Source organism: Dermacentor albipictus, chromosome 1 (assembly GCF_038994185.2).
Source record: "Dermacentor albipictus isolate Rhodes 1998 colony chromosome 1, USDA_Dalb.pri_finalv2, whole genome shotgun sequence".
NCBI classification, from domain to species: domain Eukaryota; kingdom Metazoa; phylum Arthropoda; class Arachnida; order Ixodida; family Ixodidae; genus Dermacentor; species Dermacentor albipictus.
In genome coordinates, this window is record NC_091821.1 from 52202242 (window position 1) to 52220345 (window position 18104).

General features: G+C 47.0%; 2 protein-coding genes across 2 annotated transcripts in view; both read left to right on the forward strand.

Moving 5' to 3' along the window:
* LOC135911998 (glycosyltransferase 25 family member-like) overlaps positions 1–7669 on the forward strand; it is an 873389-nt gene extending 865720 nt beyond the window's left edge. The window contains exon 10 of the transcript XR_011507038.1: positions 7632–7669. The gene's annotated coding sequence lies outside the window, so the exon portion shown is untranslated. The remainder of the gene's footprint in view (positions 1–7631) is intronic.
* Positions 1–18104, forward strand: part of LOC135912000 (glycosyltransferase 25 family member-like) — a 571330-nt gene that overhangs the window by 486043 nt on the left and 67183 nt on the right. The window lies entirely within an intron of this gene.

Here is an 18104-nt window from a genome sequence, read left to right on the forward strand (position 1 = left end):
GAAGCTTCCATAGGAGCCCATACGTTCAAAACATGGCGGTCCATCGCCGGTTCATCGGGCTGAGCGCCATCTGTATGTGGTGGGAACGCTTCCGGCGGAAGAAAAAATAAAGTGACGCCATGTCTGTTAAAAGCAGAAGTGACGTCATTTTGTTTTCGAAGGCGCGAAACTTGTTCTGTTGTTATTCCTTTGGAGCTATATATTCAAATGCCCCGCCATTCGACTTGATGGGCGTTTCGAGCTTTCAGCGTGGAACGCGATGCAGGAAAAGGCCAGCCGTACGGTTGTCGAAATCGCATCCCTGCACAGAACATACTTTCTTTGGAGGCCGACGAAAGCTGTAGGTGTAGAGTGCTGATCCTATTGTCGGATGCCAAGCCCGTCTGCGAGCGCAGTCACACGAAAACAACTACACAATTATCTGGCGGTCGTAACTCACTACTTTTGACTGAACAGATTAAGAAGCAATGAAACTACCCGCGTCACCAAATTCAGACAAACTTCGACAAGCAAGAAAGCACTAATTGTGAGGGGGGCGTATTTCAACAGGTGATACGAGTGCACCTTTCCGCCGATTTCAAGACGTGCCTTGCACTGCGAGTGATAGTGGCGCCAACGCCCCGTGTAGCGATGGACGCTGAAAAAAATTCATTTATTAATAATAATAAAATTAAACGTATTTTCTTCACTCATCACGAATATATAAAATTGACTAGGAAATTCATTTTCTTTGAATTAATCCAACTGTGTCTCGTTTGAATTAAAAAACGCGTTTTTCTTTCCCAATGTTTGTTCCCTCCAAACATAGTCGCGCTTCAATCGCTGCTCCCATAACCCCCCATGCTGATGTCGGTGACAATCTGTACTGAACCGCTTTTCGCCCGAAGCTTCGCGACCTATTGAATCGACCTTGGTGAGGGTGTTAGGCATGAGAGAAAAAATTACCGACGATTACGTTACTTCCTAATGCGAAATTTGAGCGCAGCAAATAAGCTGTTTCACCTTTTCGATAGATTACACTCACCGCATTAAGTTGTGGAAGGTGCGCTGGCCTCGAGGGATATTTGTAACCGTTTGTTGTCGAAAAATGAGGAATGTCACCTTTCCGCACAGATTGCATGCATGAAGAACACAGTCTGAATTGACACAAGTCCGAGTTGGGAAACGCACACCGGAGATTCTCACGGCACGTATCCAGAAGCGGTTTCACGTCATTTTGGAACCAGAGCCGATCACACACTGAACACACACTTCCAAACGGATTGTCTGTAAACTGTCGCCGGAAAGCATTTGTTGCACCCTGACTGTTTGCGAGCCTTTGTTTGCGTTTGGCCTCGGCCTCGGCCGCGCGAACGGTAGAGTCTTCTCTGCGACGGCGATGAGCTTCTGCTTCAGCCTCGCTTACTGCTGGTTGCTCTCGACGGCGGCGATGAGCCTCCGCTTCGGCGGTGCGAACGGCAGGGTCTTCTCGGCGGCGGCGATGAGCTTCTGCTTCAGCCTCGCTTACTGCTGGTTGCTCTCGACGGCGGCGATGAGCCTCCGCTTCGGCGGCGCGAACTGCAGGGTCTTCTCGGCGGCGGCGATGAGCTTCTGCTTCAGCCTCGCTTACTGCTGGTTGCTCGCGACGGCGGCGATGAGCCTCCGCTTCGGCGGCGCGAACGGCAGGGTCTTCTCGGCGGCGGCGCTTAGCCTCTGCTTCGGCGACGCGTACTCCTGGATCATCTCGACGGCGGCGACGGTAAGCTTCTGCTTCGGCGGCACGCACCTCTGGATTCTGACGGCGACGGCGCTGGGCCTCTGCTCTGGCAGCTCGTTTAGCAGCAGCAGCAGCAGCAGACGGAGGACTTCCATCGGTCGTCTCGCTCATGGCTCAGAAAGAACTGGCAGATAATTTCGCAGTGGCGAACGGCAGCGGCAATTTCGGCTCGGGCGGTGCACATATACAGATCCGCCGCCACCGATCTGGCTCTCTGATTGCCACCGCACAGGGCGAACGGCAGCGGCAATTTCGGCTCGGGCGGTGCACATATACAGATCCGCCGCCACCGATCTGGCTCTCTGATTGCCACCGCACAGGGGTTGCATTGGAGGAGGAGCGAAGAAAGGAATTAAGTTCGAGCCGGCGCTTTGACAACCGGAGACTCGCAGGAAGAGGGGGGAGGGGGGCGGCGTGTACACCCAGCGGCAAACGATGGGGGCAGAAGCGCGCGCAGCAAGCGGACAACACGATAAAGGGAGGAGGGAAGAGATAGCAGCGACTGACTGATGCCGCTGACGCCGATAGTGAGTCAACCCCAGCTGCGGAGTTGGTTTCAGGGACAACGCCGCCGATGCCGACACAAACAATATGATACCCTCGCTTCCGCAGCGCTAAGAACCAGGTCTAGCCGTGGGAAGGTGGTCACGTATTCGTGGACGTGCCGGGGCCTACGTGAAATAACCGGCGCGTCGGCAACTGAAGAGCACCCTATCCGCCACACAAGAACAGGGGGGGGGGGGGGGGACCCTTTCCTCCTCTTTCTGCATGGCGGCGACGGTGTTCTATGCAGTCACGTTATCTTGACTCTCTAGCGGCGTCAGCGGCATCCAGCGGTATCAGTCGGTCGCTGCTAGCGCTGGGGGGATGAAAGGGGGGCGGAGCTGGTTACGAGGCCGACGACAACGCCGACGCCGACGCGAAACCCAGGAACGGACGCCAAAGAGCTGCGCTCTAAAAAAAAAGGGGGGGGGGTACCTAAACACCTTTAATGGTGCTCAGTTTGTCCTAACACTTTCACTGTTAAGGGTGTGAACATTTTACTGCGTGCGAAATCGACACTTCATTTTCACAGACATGACTTATCTCAACCAATAAGGCCGGTTGAGGTTGCGCAATCTGTATTACGCAATATAAACAAGGGCTGCCGCGAAACGAAGAAAAAATGTAAAGGCTTCATTCCGCTGACATTTAAAAAGGCACTAATATTCACAAGAAAAGAGCACACCGCAATATTATTTTGAAGTGATATGCGAAGGTCATGCAGTTATATACACGGGGTACGTGGTTTTATTAGGGTGTGTTAATAGTGATTTTTGAGACCGTATACGAATCGAATACGAATTTAACAGTGGCAGACGCTAAACGAAATGAATCGAATACAGAATAGTTTTGGAACAGTTTTCTAATAATGAACAGCCTTTATCACATTCAATATAAGACGATGTTCACCTCCCAGTATACTTAAATGTTTTCGACTGTGAGCCATTACATAGTGTCAGGATTGGGGGCTCAATCCCATCGTCCGTGGTCCTTTGCCAAGATTGGAGTTCGGCATGAATTCGAAGGTAGCTGGCCCATGCCGTCGTCCAACTTATTTACGCTGAGATCGTTGATGAAGTGAAGAACTGTTTCTCATCGAGAACGAGGAAAAGGGTTTATTTACAGAAACTAAATCAGTCTAACATGACTGCTTGAGAAAAAGAGTATTAGTCCAACAGGACTGCATGAGAGAAGTGACTCAGTCTAACATGACTGCTCAAGAGAAGTGTCCTCAGCATTCGCACAACCACAGTTTTTATACACTCGATCCGCCGGTCCTACGACGCGGCGACTGTTCGTTTACTCATCACCAACTCGCAGCTGCTCTGCAGACCAGTTTACGTACACAAAGGCAACCGCGCTCTGATGTCCGACGACGACGTTGTCAGGGTGCCGTTCCGGGAACTATCGACGCCGATCGAGGGTCGCTCGTTGTTCCGTGCCACGCCAAAACGTGAGACGCACCAAAATACGTCGTCCCCACGGCAGTTTGTCCATGCGTGTCAAATCAGCTCCGCGTTGGGGAACTCCGGAATCATTGTTCACGCACCGAACCAGTTCCGTCACAATGTCGAAGGGGCTGGAGGAAGGCGGCGGATTCCAGCGCAAAGGTCGCTTCTTTGAACGCCTCGCAGCTGCAGCGACGGAGAGGGAGAGGTGCGCGTCTTGCACCCCTTGTCGTAATCGGGTGGCAAGGTGGCAATCCTGCTCAGCGGCTCGCCATTCTTGACAATAGTACATTATGAAGTGTTGTTTAAGAGCGCAAATGCAGCATTAGGAGCAAACAAGCAGTTTCTTCGCATGCAAAGCGCTCTCCAGAAATTGAGATTGGCGACCTAAGTTACGTAGCCTGCTCCAATACGCAACTTCTCATGTTTTACGTCTGTGCTGTGCCCGCGGATCTTAAAGTTTACCGTCCTTTTGCTCCCATTGTAGGTTTAATTGGACGCAGTTGACGTGTTGAAATATTCGACAAATATTCGCATTTACGAATAGTGAATATTTAATTCGAAGACCGAATTGAATGCGACACCATTCGATTTGTTATTCGAAAGCGTCGAACATTCGCACACCCATATAGCCTATACAAAATTCTCTAAAATCGTGTAATTGTGCTTCTTGAGCTATATTAATGGAAGCAGCGGACATTACACTTGCACGAGAAACCGAAACTCATCCTCGACTAATTGAAAATTACTGAGTACATTTTTAATTATTCATATTATGGCACTAATTGCACTTTACCAAATGTAGCCGGTGAGCTTACAAAGATTATCTGCTGGGAACGGATTTCGAGAATGGCGCGGGTTCTGAGATATGCGCCATCAAACTTGCTGTAAAAATGCGCTACTATTCCACTTATTATTATTATTTTTCTTGCAAACCATCATTTTATGCATTGATGCGCAAAAGTACGTAGAACGCCCATGTGTTTTGCCGCACACTTTGGAAATGAATATCTCGAAACTGATGTCACCTTGAAAATTTTGTTCCACGTGGATACGGCTTACAAGCTCGCCAGCTACAATTCGTAAATTATAACATGTGCCGTAAGCTAATTGTCTGAAAAGTGAATTATCGAATTTTATTATAATTAGTTGACTACGCATTTTGATTTGTCGTGTAAGTGATGCCCGCCTCTTTCAGTCATCCAGCTCAACGACCAGGATTACGCTATATATGCCGCAGACTATTTTAAACATTGTTTTTAGTCTAAGAAAAAAAAAACCCTTTATGTGGCTGGACTTTGGGACTGAATGCGCTTCACTTATCTGCCTCAAATTTTAGGCTGTCTGTTTGACTTATTTATATGAGTTGACTGTAAGTTTGAGTGCATTATTATGCGATCGTTTTTATACATGTGGCCTTCATTGTCTGCATATATATACGAAGAGGAGTAACTGGCACCAATTAAAGGCGCCATCGTGTCCTAAACGTCTTACATTGACAAAATAAAAGGTGCTTCACATTAGGCTTTCAGATTTTAGTTCCCAGTATACCTGCGAGTTCTTCTGCAGCATGCTGCGTCACAAATGGGCAGGAGGGGGCGGGGCATAGTGTTTCTTAAATCGCGGACGTTGTGCAGGATTGTATGTTATTGTACAGAGAGTGGGCCAGGAGTGTTTCGAAACATTTCTTTTTAATATCAGTTTATTGAAGTTAGGCAGCCTTGAAGGCCTTGCAGAATTACCGATACGAATGTTTTGTCACGTTTATTTCTTTCTTTTCTTCTTTTAATTCATAGATGTCTACCCAGTTTTACGCTGTGAAGCGTCAATTCAAACATCGAAAGTGCTGTAGTTAATAAATTGCATTAATCTTTGTTGCGGATCATTCAGGACCTGAGAAATGTAAGCAAAGAGAAATCAGGCGGGTAAATTTCAACCTTTCTGCGTGCCCCACCCCTGAATACAGCAATATAAAGCTACGCCAGCGTTCATGCTAATCGGTGTAAAACAAATAGAAATAATGTTATTTGATATGGTCAAAAAAAAAAGAAACCATAGGTACTTTGAAATTCTACATCAGAATGTAAACAATCATCGCCGCACGCGGGGCTAATTTCCTTTAGGCCTCCGGACATTGTATCAGAGATGGGGTTTTGCGAAGCAGTAATGCCTTCAAAGGTGGCAATGTCGAGGACGGTGCTTGTGGCCTCGTAAATATGCAAACATTGCGTCAGGGTACCGTCCGTGCTGCCGCAGGGAAAAGCGACAGGCGACGACTATACCGGGTGTGTGTGTGTGAGTGTGCGTGTTTTCCTTTTTTGCTGTTTTTTTAGAAGGTCTAAAATTTAAACAAAAAAACCTGAGTGTGGCAGATAGCACAATTCTAACCCGTGATTTAAATTACTCGATGAGGCAGCCATTACTTCTGCAGGATATCAAAATGCCTAATTGAATAATAACATAATTACCCTAACTAACTTCTTATTTAATTATTTTACGGCAAATATATAAATCTACGGATTATAACCGGTGAGTTCGCAAGGCGTATACACTCAAATTGGGAAGGAATTCTCAGGATTGCATCAGTTTCGACATGTTACTTTTCAAAGTGCCCGATGAAATGCATTCGTGTTGCAGTAGCTTTTGTTCGTCAATGCCTAAAACAGAGTTTTCTTGAAAGAAGTAACTGGGACGCCAATGCATTTCATCGGACACTTTCAAAATTAATGTGTCGATGCTGGTGCACTCCAGAGAATCCATTCCCAAGTGAATATGCCTTGCGAACTCACCGGCTATAACTCGTAGATTTAAATATGTGCCGTAATGTCATTGCTCTGAAGGTTAATCAGCGTAATCATGTTAGCTATTCAAATATGCACTTTGATTTCTCGTAGAAGTAATGGCCGCGTCATCGTGTGTGTGTGGGGGGGGGGGGGGGTGCGTGTCACATTTCGGCTAGGATGCACGTTGCGGTGCTTCGATGGCAATACAGCGTGGCATGGTTGCACCTTTTTTTCACTCCTCTCTCTTGTCCGGCGCGTTTAGTGGGACACGAGCTACGACGTCCGGCGATTGCCGCAACGCGGCCGAGTGCTAAATTCTCATTGCTACTTTTATCACGCACGCACGCCCTTCGCCACCGGAAGCCCGGCATCGCAAAGTTGGCGACATAGAGCTGCCTAAACATTGGTTGGGGGCGTATCTCTCGATTTACCGCCCGCGCCGATGCGTGGCGCACTTCGAATCCCGGACAAGAGACCTCGTAAAGAAGGAAGCCTCCAATCTCCTTTTGTCTCCTAGCTTGATTTTCTTTTCTTTTCTTTTTTTGCAATAACTTTGTGCCCTGGTGCTCTTTCAGCGCTCTTAAATTGGAAGTGCCTTTATCACTTTTCGCGTCCGTTAGCATTTTTAAATTGAGATGTCGTTATTTTTCGTAAGCCAATGTTTGTTTGTATTTGTTCCAGTGATGACGTTGAATTGAAGCTACTAACCTGCGATAAGTGTAACAGCGGCGTTATAACGTAAAGCGATTGCAAACTTTTCTGTTCCAATTCTGCAATCAACCCTCCGCGATTTCTAAAAACCTTTTCTGGACCACACCCACGTCACCTGTTTTTCACGTGCCGTCACGATAATCGCAATAGCTCATTATCTGATATGACGTGTACACACTGATTATGCGTGATTGGACCGAACAAAAGAAAATGAGTTATATCTCATTCGACGCCTTTTCGCCATTAGCCCTCGGTTATTGGTAAAAAGATTTCCGACTGCACCCACTTCACCTGCCTGTCACGCGACGTCGCAAAACCGCGAAAACTCACCGCGTCAAAGATGCATTATTATGCCGCACAAAACTGAATTGTTTTCCTGAATAACCGCAGGTTACCCCGTTCCGAAAGGAATAGAAGATGGCTGCCGCCGATTGCTCAGGCACTGGCTACTCGTACCTGCCGGAAAGCATGGGTTTTTTGGGGTACAATAAAACATTTTACGTGGCCGTCTAACGTTTTCGAGCACTTGCAATGCGGCACATTTACGACCTAGCTCTGCCAACTCTTCTTTGCTGAGGATCCATTTTATCGGCATTATTCACCTTCCGTTGCATAGGCGCTGACTACAGAAAAGGGGGGGGGGGGGGGTGAGGCTCCGGGGCCCGAGCCCCCTCCGGAATTTCCCAGGGGGGCTTAGTCTCCTCCGGGCGATGCCGCAGCACCCCCCCCCCCCCCTCACATACACACCTAAAGTGCCATTAACAGCGCTTTGTCACCCACATGATTTGAGGTTTCTTTTGACTTTCCTCGACCACTTATTTCACTTGAAATTTTACTTAGCTGACTGCATCATTGTTGGCGCGGACATGCACGGCGTTTAGTTTATACTTTCGTTTTATTTCTGCAAATCCTGACAATAGACGACCGCACGCCAAGTTTCATCCTAGACGCCAGCGCTCGTTTCTCCCCTGGCGGCACGATTTCATCTCCAACGGGTGTATACGTTTTCGCCGCCGCTTTCCTTCACGATCGCGCACGCGTACAGTTCGCGCTGCGCGCGAAACGTCTCTTGTTTGCTACGGCGTCTCTTCGGATAACCGGAAATTATGATTGTGTTGTTAACTGTCACGACATCAATGTAAACACGAAAGGGTTGATGCCACCAGTGAAATTCTGCCGATTCACAAAAAAATGGTACGATAAAAGCAGAAGAGAGACATGAATTACTGCGGTGCGCCGAGCGAAGTAAACAACTGGCAAACGAAGCGAGCTCGTTCATTGATCGCTCCTGAGTGTATGACGGTTTTTATATATTACCCACATGAATTTAATAATTACTCGTTACATAATCGTTTTTTTCATATAAAACCTTTAAGTGGTTCGACGAGCGCTTGTCCTGTCTTTTTTCTCGTGTTTCGTTTGTGTATGCGCTGCCCAAGAATGGAAACCACTTCTGTTGTATGCGCTAGCAGCGGCCGAAGTTCACGCGTGCCGAGAAATTGAATACGTGCACGATGCATTGAACATGACCGGAGTTCATTCCCGCTTCACCACTGCACCGATCGGTCGAGTTACTGGACGATACACGCCCGCGTCTTGGTCGCGCCAGCATTGCTGAAGCAGGAATGATTACTAATACTTTCAACTTCCGTCTCTTGAGTACTGTTAAAAAATGGCCAAGCTGTCTACATTGCTGCCTCTATTCCCTATTGTAAGGGGCGTACTAGTTAAAGTTGTGTGCGCATGTCGTACTTGTGCTATGCAGCGATATATTTTGTTTATTTCCGCACACTGTCGATGGAAACCCGTTGTCGCCATCAGAGACAACACGGATTTGTAGCAAACATGTGGGAAACTGCAAAAATGGCTTTAGCTCGTATGCGCCGTATGTATGTGCCGCATCGTATGTGTTGACGATTTTCCGGCGGCACATACGATGTCGTTTCCAATTACCTGCTCAGAGTCACATGGTTCAGCAGACACTGCCCTTTCGCCGCATTGCAGCCATTAAAATAATCGTCAAGCTTACCGATCTTTTTAAAGGCAAATAGAAGCGTGTACAGTCTGTTTCGCACTTAGGGGAAAACTCGGAACATATTGCATCGCGACGCGGCAAGCAATGGAGTCGTGCGGCGGCAGCAGCTCGAGCAGGCGCAGACGCTCGAGGGGCGGAGTCGTGATCTGCGTCGTCTGCTACGGCGGCGCGCGCTGGCCGCATTGTCGGAAAGCGTGCTGCTGTCAGGGGCAGTGCACCGACTTCATCGGTACTGCGGGAACTGAGCTGATATCCTTTACTAGACGTTGTGCGTCGCTAAACCCTAAGCCTTCATTGGCGATAATGGAGCTCCACAAACTTCTTTTGACAGCATGCTTCGTTTGTTCTTTCGAAAGGCCGGGGTACTGAGCGCGTGCACGTATATTTCTTCACTGTGTGTGCTACCGTAATAAGCAGCGACAAGACACACTAAGATGTGTGCGCAACGTGCTCAGTCTTTGTTGGACTCGAAAGGAAAACAAAGCACTCAACAATGATAAATGTGGGGGTCGAACACGATGAAACAAACGGATACGATTAAAGGAATGTTTTACGTTAAGACAATGAGCTGGAAGTGATTTTTCTCGACAATCATTCACTACACCAGACAGACCCTGCCCACCGGCGGGGTATTGGACACGTCACGCTCGGAACGTCAGTTAGTATCTCGTCATGTCCCCAGCGGCAGCGATGACAGCGCTCATCCTGGAAGGCAGTTAAGTGTAGATTGACTTGATCAGGGATGTGTTCATTCGCAGCACGTCTCAGTCGCTGGCGATGGTGGATCGAAGCCTATCCTCGGGCGACTGATAGAGGAGATGGTGCGGCAGCGATACTTTCAACGAGCCCCAGGCATTTTAAGTGATGCTGGCGCCCGGGGATTGAGGCGGCCACTCCAAGAGAGTTACTGCGCACACTTCCAGCAGTTCTTGCACAACACGAGCAGTGTGGATCGGTGACCTATCGCGTTAGAATATATAGTCGCCTTCCAGAAACAGGCCGTCAAGAATGCATGGAATCAGTAGGTCGGCTATGACTGTCCTGCAGCGATGAACTTACCTTCCAGGCGTATCAGTGGGCGTCGCACAACGCTTAGTAAAGAATACCGGCTCATTTCACGCAGTAACGATGAGATCGGCGCCCTGCAACTGACAGTAAAATGTTTCCTGGCAATGCGGCCAGCGCGCGCCGCTATAGCAGACGACGCCGTTCAAGATCTCGCCCCTCGAGCACCTGTGCGAGCTGCTGCCGCCGCCTGACTCAAGCGCTCGCCGCATCGCGATGCAATGCGCTCCGAGTTTTCCCCTAACAGACTGTGCATCGCCCTTCGAATCAAATGTCCACGCGCACACACGCAGGCACACACCGCGCGCGGCACCAAACGTGCCCAAACACGCGCAGTGCAGGAGGCAATCAAGGCGGTGCGAACGAGAGGTGGGAGAGGGGTACCACCCGTTAATAGAATTTTTCTCCGCATGCGGCGCTCTCAACGCCGGCGCAGCAGCGCCGCTCTTGGTGCCGTTCTTGTCTATAGGAGGATACGCGCATTAGAAGCACTAGCGGTGGCTTCCTCATCCGCATTGTCTCACTTCAGCATTGTTTTAAATTTCCACTGTAAACATCATGCACACACACATTATATTTACATATGCACACAGGACAAATTTTATCATATTCTTGAAAGAGATCGAGGTTGCCAATTAAAAGTTATTTCTAAAGGTATGGATAGACTATGCCTAGATGATGAATATGTTGCTGTATGTTCAGCACGCTTCAAATTGTTTTGCATGATTTGTTGACCGTGAAAAAAACCTATAGACTTAAGTGACCCCTTCAGCTGTCTTTTATCCATGGTATGTGAAATGCTCGTGAATGTTGTGTTTCTCAGTATTGCTTCTCTTTCCAGTAAGCAATGCTAGCGACTCATGAAAAAAGACATTTTTAATAATTTACAACATTTATTAGGGATGGAAACATCGTCAGTTGCATGCAAAAGTCATAAATATATACAGGGTGTCCCAATTAACTATCATGCACCAAGATTTTAAAAGAAGAGCAATGCGTTACTCGAAGAAAACCAAGTGCATATTGTTTACAGTACGGTGGAACAGCTGCCAGTAAATTTTTGTTACCGACATTTAATTAGGTAGTTGTAAATAATTATCTAATTCGAGACGTCCTATACTAATTATCAAAGTGGCAATGAGTCATTTGAAGGCACAGCCAAAGGACATTTAGATGCAGTATTTTCAGCCACGTACGAATTGCGTGCTAAATTTTTTCAGACTAATAAATAAACCCCGCGAAATATGGAGAATACCACGTGACAGCTCTTCCACCCGGATCATAAAGTAGCGCCCTTAAACAGGCTCCCTGTGAATTATCCACAACGAAATGAAGGAACTAAAGAAAAACATCGTGATCGAGCTGGTGCCTTATCTGCCGCTCCACGGCCGAAGTAACAAGTCGCATTTGGTGTTAGAAACAAGCTGTGACAGCTGTTGTCTTAGCGTAGATAAAGTGCACGGATGTTTTTTTTTTTCTTTTTGCCACAAAACCTATCACCAAAAAAGCGAATTGACCATGTCAGTGCAAATGTGTAAAGGTGCGCTTTGTTTTGTCCTAGTCGCCATGTTTTTCTCTAATGAGCAGAAGGTAAAAAATGATCCTTGCCTTGGGAGCTGCAAATGACAAGAGGAAGGCCACAAATATATATCAGTCATGGAACTGCGGCGGTATATAGACCAAACGCGTCGACTATCATCAGAAATGATAAAAACCTGAGACAAACCGGCAGCTTCAAGAAACAGCGGCGGAGGACTCCATCTTTAAGTCCCAGCCTACGCACGGATGTTCTAGCATTTATTATTTTTTTTAATGCGAGGGTACAATCCTCAGGGCATACAGGGATATGAGATGGGGACGAATAGGGATGATTAAATGAATGAAAAAAGATTTGTGGATCTAATGAAGTCCAAGCGGGATCGATAATGTGGTCCCTGCGTCGACTCAATGTAATCGCTATAGGACTATGTGGCGAAAGTCCCGCTGCTGCGAGGTGCCGGAGCCTCGTCGGTTTCAATGCAGGGCAAACCCACAGCAGGTGGTGGATGTCGGCTTCAACATTTCGCGACTTGCAGACTGGACACCCAGGGCGAGTATATAACTGGCGAAAGTGCGGCCACTTCCGAGTCACGGCAGGAGTTAGGGCAACCCCACCAGAATCCTCCGAAGCGCAGCCTCCTCTGCACGGGGAAGACCGCGTAGGAGGTTTACCGCACATGGAGGTATGAGAGCACGTGTGCGGCGCCGGAGGTGCTCCTTTCTTGATAAAAGGAGGGAGACATCATCTAGGTGAAAGAGCTGAGGCAGTGACGATGGAGAGGTCGCTAGACAAGTCGCAGGATCCGCATGGATTTTCTAGCATTTATGGCCTCAAACCTTCATGCTAGCGTGCAGGACATGGCCGCCCAGGTACCAATTTCTAAGTAATCAGTATGGAGGATTATAAATGACGGCCTTTCACCCGTACCACCTTAACCAGCACCAATACTTAGAAGATAGGGACCTGTAGAATCGTCTGGATTTCTCGAATTGGGTCCTCACAAAAGCCAATGAGTCACCGGACTTCTTGAGCAACATCATGTGCCCGGATGAAGCCAATTTTAGCAGAAATGCCTAGGTAAATTTGCATAATGCGATTTGCATAATGCGAATTTGCATAAAGCGCGATCGGCACCAGTACTAGTGGTCGCTTATTGTGCGGTTCGGAATTTACGCCGGTGCTATAATCGGTTGCATCTTCTTCGATCACACACTGACTGGACAGCGTTGCCGGAACGAAATCCTTGAACGAGTAGTGGATGAGTTTCTCCGCGAAGTCCCGCTGTCACGTCTTCCACTTCTGTGGTACCAGCAAGGTGGGGCGCCAGCACACAGCAGCAGCTGAGCACGAAACTGGCTAGATGCGACTTTTCATGCGCAATAGATTGGAAGGCGCGGTCCTGTAAATTGGCCGGCTATAGGTCACCTGACCTCTCTTCGCTCGATTTCTTTCTTGGGGTTATGTGAAAGATTGTGGCTACATGGTCGAGACGATGACGTCAGATGAGCTCAAGGCAAAGATAACGAATGTCTGCCGTAGAATTCCGGTGTTGGTCATTAAGAAAGGCACTGTAGCTGTGATAAAACGGACACAGTACTGCGTAGCTGCAAAAGGAGACCTGTTCGAGCATGTCCTCTTGGCTGCTGTTCAACGGAGCTTACGAATTCATAGATAATAAAGGCACACTGAAATCTGATGGTATTTTTTTGTGCAGACATCCTGATTGCCAATTCGGCTCAGTTAGAAGTTGTATATTCATTTCTTGAACGCATCGGTTTTGCCTTTACACGTTTGTCGCTTCCCAGCCTGTTTTTTTCGCCTTTATTTTTTTACACGAACCTGTTTTTGCATCAGGTACACACTTTCATGAAAAATAAAACGGTCACTTTCATTTGGCTGTGGCCGGAAGCAATTTTCTGGCACAAAATATAGCTTCGCGCGCAAGCAATGCCGGGTTTTTGAAACCTTTTATGCCTATTCCATTGCTTTTCGCATTTCGTGCGTGGTGAGAGTGGAGCTTCGGTTGTATTATCAAGAAGCTTTTGTTATCAATCTGATCTTTGTGTCTTGAGAGACTGGTAGTAAGTGCGACGTAGAAATTAGAGGAAGAAATAGCCGCGGAACCTGCTGTTGGTGCTCCTCCCGTATGTTTATCAAGGTGATACGCTGTCTGTTCGGGTTTGCATGCGACAGGCAATGCAGTTGCTTTCAATCAAATTATTTGAGAGCGCTCCTTTATGGATGCATGTGGGAGCGCAGTCACAAATGGTATTTTTCATACTTCGTGAAGTTTCTTTGTCACTCGGGAAAAATTTTACGCAATTAGTACATCGCTGAAAACACCGCATTTAGATGTCATTTTGGGGTTAAGATTTTGTAGTTTGGGTAATTAAGACAGTACTTCTCGAGTCAGATCATTCATTGCAATTGCTAAATGAAATTTCAATAACGGAAGATATACTGACGGCTACTCCACTGTACCGGAATTAATAAGCACTTATTGTACCGCCCCACACTTAGAGGCAGGCCTCCCAAAGGATACGACAGAAACAAGGCTCATGAGGAAATCAAGCTACACACTAAGAACGGGCGGAATATCCCAATAGTCAACCAGCTCAAAGTGCTGGATCTGGTAATTGAGAACAAAGGCACAAATAAGGAAACCGTAAAGAAGTTAGACACAAAGGTAACAAACACCATGAGATTAATCAAACGAATTACTAACAAGCACCAAGGTATGAAGGAAGAAAGTATCATACGGCTTATACAATCATTCGTAATCAGTCAGATCACATACATAGCAGCCTTCCACAATTGGTTTGCAGCTGAAAAGCGTAAAATTAACAACATGATAAAAAAAGCATACAAACTAGCTCTAGGGATTCCCGTCAGTACGAGCACGGAACTCTTGCTAAAGTTAGGACTCCACAACACACTGGACGAACTCATAGAAGCACAACAAACATCTCAAGCAAAGAGACTAACCAAAACCAAAACGGGACGCCATATACTAAGCAAACTAGGAATTAATTATCACAATCTATACGGGGAAAAGAGGACGATAACGAGAGAAATTCATGACAAACTCCTGGTACCAAATATACCCAAGAACATGCATCCAGGTTACAACGACGGCAGACGCAAGAGTAGAGCAGAGAAAATTATCCGAAGCTTTGGGTCAGACGACAGAGCAATCTTCGTAGACGCGGCTGAATACCCAGACAGAAATAGCTATGTAGCAGTAATCGTAGATCACACCCAAAAACCCCTTACAAGCGTATCAGTTAATACCGAACATCCCGAGACCGCAGAGGAGGTAGCCATTGCACTAGCATTGGTCTCCACGAATGCTCAGTACATCATAAGCGATTCTCAAGCGGCCATTAGAAATTATGCAAAAGGTAGGATCTCTCCTGAGGCATGGCACATCATTAGAGTCAATGAAGCAAAGTTCTCCGATGCAGAGAAGAACGGCAGGCAATTGCTCTGGTTCCCAGCGCATACGACTCCAGACATTCCCGCAGTCAACCTCAACGAGGTAGCACACCGCGAAGCTCGAGGTCTTACTCGCCGAGCTGAGCAAAGAGTGACTTCCATCGGTCAGGAGCACGCGGAGGAGGAAATCTGGAGAGAAAAAGATATATTAACAAGATTTAGTGATATTACCAAATTCTATCAAAATCGGAGGCGAGTATTACCACCGCCTCACACTAAACTGAACAGAGCTGAGTCCGTTACTTGGAGGCGACTACAAACAGAAACTTATACGAGTCCCGTGCAACTAAAAACTTTCTACCCCGATATATACGAGAGCGATATGTGCAAGCTATGCAAGTCTGTTAGAGCCACCCTTCAACACATTTTGTGGGGATGTGAAATATACCAAAATAAAATGGCAGTCTCCCCAGAAAATCTACGGGCGCGGTGGTCGGCCGTGCTGCTCAGCTCAGAACTCCAAGACCAACTTTGGGCCGTCCAGCGAGCCAAGGAAGCCGCACGGGAGCAGCAGCTCCCAGTGGCCATCTAGGCGGCCCCAGGCCCGGGCCTCCAAATCGCCGGATTCCAAATAAAGTTATCACATCACAAGTTTTCTTCTAGTAACGCAACTGCTCTTTTTTTAAGTCTTGGTGCATGATAATTGGGGAAGACTATAATTCACCCAGTAACCTAAATGGGCCCAAGCCGGATTCACTCGAAATCAGAATCAACAGCAGTCATGCACAGCAGCGCTTATGCTCGGACTCACAAGAGAGAGAGAGAGAGAGAGAGAGGCTGCAGTTTCGCCGGAAAGGCGAAGCAGTATTAGTGATAGCCAAGTATGCGACAATTACACGAAGGAAGATTGTACCACCGAGAGTAGTCAGGCAGTGAAACTGAACGGTCTCCTACTATGAGGTGTTGTATATGTTCATGTAACGCCCTCACTTCGGCGCTTAATCCTTAGAGGTCGCCCGAAGTTTCTTTAGGTGCATATATATATATATATATATATATATATATATATATATATATATATATATATATATATATATATATATATATATATATATATATAATATACGAGAAGGAAATTTATAACAGAATACAAATGGGTTAGATCGCACACGGCAGCCATTGTCAGCTCCTGACTGGAAGCTTACCCTTATCATTGAAAAGATATCTGTATAATCAGGGCATTTTACCGGTGCTGACATATGGGGCAGAGGCTTGGAGACTGACAAAGAAGCTTGAGAACAAGTTAAGGACCGCACAAAGAGCTATGAAACGAACAATGCTAGACATAACCTTGAGAGACAGAAAGAGAGCGTATTGGATCAAAGAGCAGACGGGTATAGCCGATACTCTAATTGACATTAAGAGAAAAAAATGGCGCTGGGCAGGTCGTGTAATGCGCAGGTTGGATAACCGTTGGACCATTAGGGCTACAGAATGGGTGCAAATAGTAGGGAAGCGCAGTAGAGGAAGGCAGAAGACTGGGTGGCGCGATGAAATTAGGAAATTCGCGGGTGCTAATTGCAATCGGTCGGTGCAGGACAGGGGTAATTGGAGATCGCAGGGAGAGGTCTTCGTCCTGCAGTGGACATAAAATGTGCTGGGCCGCTATTTTGTAGCTATGCCTTATTCTATGCTATTCTTATCATCCACCACACACGGCCGCCTGATCCCGTTGATAATGTGGGCAGACCATCGCTCTGACCACTGGCCAAACGCGAAAAGCCTGAAAAAGCATAGCATCGGAAAAGGCATCGCTACAAAATACCAGCCCTGATGATACCTGCATATATATATATATATATATATATATATATATATATATATATATATATATATATATATATATATATATATATATATATATATATACGGGTTCCGGAATGCTAATCAAGCCCCAGCCCCCTCCCTCCCTCCCCCATCCCGCACGGAAACATGAAAACTCTCCGCTTATGTTCCGTTGCAAGCCGCCGCGATTTTCGACCAGCCACCCCAAGCCAAGTAAGGGAAAACGGACCAATCGCAGACGCCGACACCACCCTCTTCATCTGCGTATAGATTTTCAGCGCACTAGCTCGGCCCCATCGAATCCCTCACCACTAGAGCTTGCTCCTCGCCTCTTGTCAGCCAATTAGAAATTAGATAAGGCAAGCCGCTATGTGTAGGCAATGTTATTCGTTTTTAAAGCAAACAAAAGTGACCTATAAACAAGGAGAGCGTTTGATTGGGTTGTTCAGGCAAAGCTGCGGGTCACCGCCCGATGCTTGCGTCGGCGGTTACGTAAATTTGACGTCAGGAGATTGGAATAAAAAGATATTGGAATAGTTTTGTGTTATAGCGTCCCAGGGCTGGTACGCTCGCGGGATCTGTCTATGGTAGTTATCATCGCATTTCCGTTTTCACCTGTCGAACGGCAATTCTAAACAATGAGAAATTGCCGTGTAGAAGTAATGGTATTGAAAATAGCCATAAAAACACCCTTAGGCTGGCGGCTCTTAAGTTCGAAATCAGAAGACGGTGAAACATCGGCGCTAACGCGGACTAACTTCCTAGACTTGAAAAGTAATGACACAAGTTCATTTCAGGATAGATAATGTACGCAGAATCGGAGATGGTTAACGAATTTGCGTAAGTGGAACATGCTGCTGTTCTCCTCTGGCTGCTCTTAAAGGCGCCCCGAACCACATTTATTTGGAGGCTCAAAAATGCCTTTCAACTAATATCGTACCTC